Source organism: Sinocyclocheilus anshuiensis, unplaced genomic scaffold, assembly GCF_001515605.1.
Source record: "Sinocyclocheilus anshuiensis isolate Anshui unplaced genomic scaffold, SAMN03320099.WGS_v1.1 scaffold437, whole genome shotgun sequence".
NCBI classification, from domain to species: domain Eukaryota; kingdom Metazoa; phylum Chordata; class Actinopteri; order Cypriniformes; family Cyprinidae; genus Sinocyclocheilus; species Sinocyclocheilus anshuiensis.
In genome coordinates this window covers 2049209-2055430 of record NW_015539902.1, presented here as the reverse complement: position 1 = coordinate 2055430, position 6222 = coordinate 2049209, and positions in this window count along the sequence as shown.

Sequence of the window (6222 nt, the reverse complement as noted above, 5' to 3'; positions counted from 1 at the left end):
TGGCAAACCAGCTTAAGGTGCATTTCCGCCACCTACTGGGATGGAGTGTGAGGCCTCGATGAACAAATATATTATATACTACTAATAAATAAATAAAAAAATAATAAAAAACGATCTGACTCACTTTTTCCTATTATATGCAATGAATAATTAAGGTTAGAGTGTCCTATACGGATCCTGGTTATAACAATATCTTCTCTTCTGTTTCCATATACCTTTCTTTCAATCCCCTCTTTATGTTGAATGCTAAATAAGTGTCTCCCTTTTGAAAATCAGCTTGTAACACTCCAAAGAGAAAGGAAAACTTGAAATCGCATCATATGACCCCTTTAAGTCTCCGGAGGTCTAAAGGCCAAGTTGACGTCAACATGAAACATTAGCATATATATATGCCCGCCCACTTGTTGCTCGCGCAGACCCGGGAAAACTTGAACCGCCTCTCTCAAACACCAGTGGATTCCTGTGGAGAAGACGCTGTGCTCTGCACTGAGGGTAAATCCGTTAGGGTACAATTAGGGTATGTCGAAAAATGTCAAACTCATTTTCTCCTCCAACTTCAAAATCATCCTACATCACCTAGTATTTACAAAGTGAACCTGGAAGGAGGGTCAAACACCCTTTACAAAAAATAAATAAATAAAAAATAAAATAAAGGTAAAACAACCATGTAGGACGATTTTGAAGTTGGAGGAGAAAAGTGTTGGGAGTTTTTAGACATATCCTGTCTTGAACGGTTGTACACAGACAGAGTATGCATGCGCCTTGCAGAGCTAGACAAGACGAGCAGTTGTGGTTAAAAAGTGTATAAATATTATTATTTTAAGAAAATGACCGATCGTTTCTCTAGATAAGACCCTCCTCGGCTGAGATCATGTAGAACCCTTTGAAGCTGCATTGAAACTGCATTTTTAACCTTTAATCCGTTGAGCACCACTGAAGTCCGCTATATGGAGAAAAGTACTGGAATGTTTTCCTCAAAAACCTTAAATTCTTTGCGACTGAAGAAAGAGAGACATCAACATCTTGGATGACATGAGGGTGAGTAAATTATCAGGAAATGTTTATTCTGAAAGTGGAGTAATTCTTTTAAAAACTGTTGCTGTCATGTACTCTGCACTGTAGCATGCAAAATAAGTATTTAGTTGTGCGTGTTGTGTTCGCTCCGCGCAGCTTGTGTTGTGTTCTTGTGTGTTGTGTTCGCTCCGTCTAACCAGCTAACAGCAATATCTGTTCGCTCACAATTGTTTAGAAATGTGTCGATGAATGGTGAATGTTTGTCGTTGTTATTACTTGGAGTTCTGATAAAGAATAGAGCAATAAGTTGGTGTACAAACTGCAGTGCTTAAACAATACGTGTCTGCATTAGGCTAACGCATATACCATGGCTGTTTGATTGTCTACCACCGAGCTGTGGGCTAAGCAATGGTGATGGGCGTTCCGTTATTGACATCGCTCAGAAAACATGCATATTATAAGACAATGAAAGTGTTTTTTGGCCTTGCATGCATGTCAGCCTGTTGTTGGGGACTCCCAAAACCAAAATATGAACCTTTCATAACCCATAATAGGGGCACTTTAATCAATCTCAGCTCAAGGTATACAAGGTATTTATTTCAGTTTTCAGTTCTAGCTTTCCCTGGGAATAGAGTGGTTTAGTTGTGATGTCAAAACCTGACTAATAAAGACTAATTCTCCACTGCTTCCCTCAAGATTTTCCTATATTTTATAATGGGGTTTTTAAATTAATGAATAAAGTAAGGTCTGTGGTAAACAAATTGACAAAGCTTGACATTTTGCTATATAATGCACATTTCACACTCCAATGCAGAAAACAAAAATTTTGAAACAGTTGTTTATTTTTCAATATATGTTACTACAAATGAATGTTTGGGTTGTGAGTGTGTGCAGTTTACGTTGTACAACAAAATGTCAAAGTATAGTTATGTTTAACACAGACCAGAATATGACATGCTCCCCCCAAAAAACTTTATATTAATCAAAATTAATAACCATTATTACAACATCAAGAGCAATAATCAACAATGATTTTGTCATGATATTGCAGCTTCAGTCACTAATGAGTTCCTGTGTTTTTAATTTCTAGGCTATTTAGAATTTGCAGTTTTTGTGTAAATGCACATACAGTACAGTCATGGCCAAAAGTTTTTGCAGTAACATAAATTTTGTGTTTTGCGAAGTTTGCTGCTTCATTATTTGTAGATTATTTTTCGACATGTTTCTATGGTATACTGAAAAACAATGATAAGCATATCATAAGTTTTAAAGGATTTTATTGGCAAAAAGTATAATGAGTCAATATTTACAGTAGGGCTGCACGATTAATCAAAAGTTTGTCTTATTATAATTGTTATTATAATAAAGTATATAATAATGCAATGCTAATTGACATAGCCTTTATCACTGCTTAGAATGCTATGAAATATGTTGTGTGCCTTATTCTGTGTAAGAAGCCACATCATCTCACAGAAGGATTTATTTCAAACACTTGACTGACGTTATGAAGTGAGTCTGGAGTAAAAACATGTTATTAAATGTGGTATTTTCACGTGCTTTCAGATGGAGCAGCATTGACTACTCAGAGCCGTAGTTCACTGACAAGCTACGCAAACAGATTTCATAATCGCAGAACGATTTCTTCGATTTCATAATCGCACAATTAAATCGTCTGCGATTATGAACGCGATTTTGCATAGCTTGTCAGTGAACTACGGCTCTGTGTAGTAAATGCTGCTCCATCTGAAAGCACCATCTGAAAGCAGGTGATGGCGATTTACTACTAATCACAGAACCGGCTTTACTGACAAGATACGCATGACAATCGCATTCGATTAATCGTGCATCCCTAATTTACAGTGTTGACCCTTGTTCTTCATAACCTCTGCAATTCTGGTCCAAATCCTGACTGATGGCGATCCATTCTTGCCTTATTAATTCTCAGAATTGATCACAATTTGTGGACTTCTGCTTGTCCACTCACCTTTTGAGGAGTGACCACAGGTTCTCTATGGGATTGAGATCCGGGGAGTTGCCTGGCCATGGATCCAAAATTTCAATGTAATGATCTTCAAGCCACTTCTTTATCACTCTTGCTTTGTGACATGGTGCTCCATCATGCTGGAAAATGCACGGATCATCACCAAATTGCTCATGGATCGTTGGAAGAAGTCACTCTAGCAGGAAGTTTTGATACCATTCTTTATCCATGGCAGTGTCTTTGGGCAGAATTATGAGAGAGCCCAATCCCTTGGTTGAAAAGCAACCCCACACATGGATAGCTGACTCCTCAGGAGGAGATGGTCCTGGTGCTTGCTGGACACTCTGGGACGTCCTGAAGACTTCTTCACTGCAGTCGAACCTCTCTCCTTGAAGTTCTTGATGATCTGGTAAATGGTTCTTTCAGGTGCAATATTCTTTGTAGCAATTTCTTTGCATGTGAGGCCATTTTGATGCAAAGCGATGATGGCTGCACGTGTTTCTTTGGAGGTAACTATTGCTAACAAGAACACAATGATTGGAAGCGCTTCTTCCCTCCGTTTACAGCAATCAGTATGCTCTTACAATCTAATTAGTATGATGGTGATTAACCTGACTAGTACTCATTCACACTTTCACATGTGCTTCTGATATGATTAGTTAATTAATGTTAGCTGGTCATTTTGTGTCAGGATCAAAAAACAGTGAAATTAGTTTTTTTGTGAAAAGTTCATTTTATGGCCAATGAAGCTTTTAGCAATTCTTTAAAATGCATGTGATCACTTCTCACAATAATCTAGAAACAATGTGAATGAACACCACAACAGCTTAAGCAGGAAACTTTGCAAAACACAAAATTTATGTCTCCCAAAACTTTTGGCCTTGACTGCAGACAGACAGACAGACACCTGATGATGATAAAATCTGAAATGTAAAAAAAAAAAAAAAAGTGTAAAAACGCAAATATAATGTTTATGGATGTTCAAACACTACACACCTTCGTCCTGAAAAGCTGTTTTCATATAATGCTCCACATGTTTCACGACACTGTACAAGTCCACTGGTTTGTAGACCCAGGTTTCACAAAATGGGCAGGATATTTATCACAGCATGAGATGCATTGTTCTATTTTTATGTTTTCTCCTTTTCTAAGGACAGTAGCATGCATCTAAAAAAAAAAAGCACATTTACAGTCAAGTAAATGTGTCTATATCTCACATTTACAGGATTTCTGCCGGTCACATGAAGGTAAATTTAAGAGGTAACACTTTACAATAAGGTGTCATTGGTTAACATTAGTTAAAGGCAAAATATGTAAGATTTTTTTATTAAAATATCCAAAAACCACTAGAACAGTGTTATATATTTTGCTGACTCGTGTACTTACATTATCCCAAATGTTTCGAAGAATGTTTAAATCCAGAGAAATAAGCAATTTTAACTAGTGACACGGACCGTGTCCATAGTGTCATTGTGTCGCCTGCCAATGACGTCATACACCCTTGATTTCGGTTTTGTTTTGTAGAAAACATGGAAACACCAAAGACGCTTTAATATGTTGTGCGTTTTATTAGACGGATGAAGACAGCACAGAGAAGCATTATAACAGAACTTTCAAATGTGCTGCTTTACCACACATACTCACGACTGGAAGGAGCGGAAGCGGTCGACTGTGGCATAATAAAAGCTCCGCTGCTTTCGAGCCGTGTGTCGTGCTCGTTCAGCGGCCTTGTTTCGCTTCGACGGCTTTCAGCCTCACTCTGCTTCATTCTACTACGTTAATAAATCATTAGCTCATCCATGATCATGATTTCTGCTCGAGTCCTGTCGGCTGTGGGGATGAAGACGACAACTCCCATGATTCCACACTCAGTCACGGAGTCATCAAACTACGCCTTTGTTTGTTTTGAATATGCGCCCTCTAGCGGCGAAAACTTACATATTGCGCCTTTAATGTATTCATTAACATGAACTAACAATGAACCATACATTTGTTACAGTATCTATTAATGTTTGATAATGTTAGTTAATGAAAAAGATGACAAATATGAGAAACAACATTGCAAACAATCAATTGCATTACTTTATCAATAAAAGTCTTTCTGCTCTATTTTAAGACATCTTTAAAGGCTCATTTTAGGCGAAATAAGACTTTTAAAGACCAGCAGAATCCCTGTCACTTCGAATACTAATTCACATCATAAAACATGTCATAAATGTTTGAAATCGCACACATTTGCAATGACACTCTTTATGATTATGGCCAAAGCATTAGAGATGCACCGATTGACCGGCCAGTGATCGGAATCGGCTGATTTTTCGCATAACCGGCCCGGATCGGTGACTGGCCGGTCAGTCTCACGTCTTGCTGATTCCGAGCCGATCCTTTTATTGCCAGCGGTGCCGGCAATGACGTCACAGCCACGTGCACACTCACAGTGAGAATGGTTCTAATTTTAATTGCATTCATTGTAGACGGCGACTGATAATGTATTTATGTCGTGCCAGATGAGGCTTGCACAGCCTGAGTGAGTGTGTGAGAGAGACAGCACACACAAAGTAACTCACAGAAATTCATAGATGCATACTGCGGTAGAAAAAAAAGATATTTACAAAATATGCTTTTAGGTAAGCAACATTATATGGCCATGATGTTTCCCCGAATATCAATATCAACACGATTGCAATGCGACACTGATTTTATACAATAGTATTTCAATAAACAATTAGTTAAAATTAAGTGACTTAGATTTTAGACAAAATATTGACTGTTTTTGCTCAATTTCGCTGACGAAAATAGCTCCGATCAAAGCCACAGCAGAACTGTTGTGTGTCTCCGAGCAACACACAGTGGTGTTTCATTACTGAATGAATCCACGTTTTTGAATGAATTGAGTGAGTAAATGATTCAGTGGCCTATTCATAAAGACAGTCAATTGTCTCGTTTTGTAATTAATCAGCCGTTTGAATGAATCGGTTGAATGAATGAATAAATGACTCGCTCATTAAAACAGCCATTTGCTGCCACCTACTGGTGGTTTAGTCATATTTAAAAGTATCATTGCATTTTTTCAACATTTTGTATATTTAAAAAAATATGTAAAACTTTAATCTTATAAAATTATTTATGCATTTGAAATTTTGCAGTGTAAATGCATTTATGGCACCTCAGCTTCATCAAACTGTCTGTGTAAATGCATCTAATGCCACTTCAGATGCAGCTTCTGT